A 1,821-nucleotide genomic window follows, 5' to 3' on the forward strand; every position below is an offset into this window, starting at 1 on the left:
CTTTGTTGCAAATCCTGGGAAATCTTGCACAGCAGCACAACATCTAGATACAGTTTTCTCCAGCAGGCATTTATTGTTTGGGGCTTGCTGGCTTTCCAGATTTTTTTTTTTTTCAATAACAACAATGGCATCTTCAATGCTGTCATCCTTCCAGACTTTCATGATGTTCCCTATATTGGGGTTCTTTTCCATAGTATTGGCAATCCTTTCCAAATTTTACTATGTGTAATTAGCCTTAAAGGTTCTCATGGCCTAATCTAAAGGCTGAATTGTGTTTGGGGGCAAGAGTACTTCGATGCCTTTGGTGTTTAATTCATGGGTTCTTGGTGGCCAGGGGCATTGTCCAATATTAAAAGAATTTTAAAAGGCAGTCCCTCACTAGCAAGATACTTTATGTCTTCAGGGACAAAACACTGATGGACCCAATCCAGAACAAGGGTTCTCATTGTCCAGACCTTTTTCTTGTGCAAAGAAAAGACCGGTGTTTCACATTTATCTTTCCCTTTCAAGGCTCAGGATTTAGTAGCTATTTATAAGTGCAGTCCTGATCATAAACCTGACTGCATTTGCATGAAACAATAGACTTAGTTTATCCTTTTTTTGCTTTAAATCTTGGTGCTTGCTTCTCTTCCTTACTAACAAATGTCCTTTGTGGTATTTTTTTTTTCGGTAATAAAACACTTTCATCTGCATTAAAAACCTATTCAGGCAGATAGCCTTTCTCCTCAGTGATTTTCTTAATGGTGTCTGGGAACTCATCTGCTGCTTTTTAATTGGTAGAAGCTGTTTCTTCTGTTATCTCGACATTTTGTAAGTCAAGCCTCTTTCTAAAACTATCAAACCATCCTTTGCTGGCATTAAATTCTCCAGCTTTAGATCCTTCACCATCTTTTTGCTTTAAATTGTCATATAATGACTTCAATTTTTTCTTAAAGCACAGTAGATACTATAGGTATGCCTCTCATATCAATCCTATACCCACGTAAAAGCTGTATTTTCAATGAGATAAAAAGGTATTTTTCAAAAAGTGCAAGGTTTTGTGCCTGCTGATGCAGCTGCAGGGACAGATTTACAAATTTGCTTATTTTTTATAATGGTCTTTATGTTGTATTCATTTACCTTGAAATGTCAGGAAACGAGAGCTGCAGACCTTAATCTATGGTACATATTGAGGAATTCAACTCTTCCTTGTAACGTAATGACTTTTCTCTGCTTTTTGGGAGCACTTTCAGCATTAATGGTGACATTTCATATGGGTCCCATGGTGTTATTCAAGCTTTATGGTATTACACTAAACATGGTGAAAATATGTGAGAACTGTGAGAGATCACATTATACTGTGATATACAATTTACTGGAGAGATGAACTGCTCACACACAAATGATCAGTGTCACGTGGCGTTTTTAAGGAGATATTCTCAACGCTTGAGCTCACTGCAATAGCAACAGTAGGTGGCTAGTAGCTGGATATATTTTATGCATTCATGACATACCTAACTTCTTCTTAATGTTTTTGATATTTCTAGGCTATGTGATTTGTGAGTTTTTCAAATTGTTGCACATCTCCAAAAACTTTTCCAATATATTTATTTATAAGTGGACCTGCACAGTTCAAACCCATGTTGTTCAAGGCTCAGCTGTACACTGTTGTCTAACTTAATCTGCAGAACGTTCTGTTTTTGAGGTTTATTCATGTTATCATGTGTATTAAATTTGATTCCTTTTCATTGCTGAGGAGGATACCCCATTATATGACTATACCACTGTTTGTGTGTCCATTTATCTGTTGCTAGATATTTAGGTTGTTTCTCACATGGACCT

Source organism: Propithecus coquereli, unplaced genomic scaffold (assembly GCF_000956105.1).
Source record: "Propithecus coquereli isolate 6110/MARCELLA unplaced genomic scaffold, Pcoq_1.0 Scaffold828, whole genome shotgun sequence".
In the NCBI taxonomy this organism is placed as follows: Eukaryota; Metazoa; Chordata; class Mammalia; order Primates; family Indriidae; genus Propithecus; species Propithecus coquereli.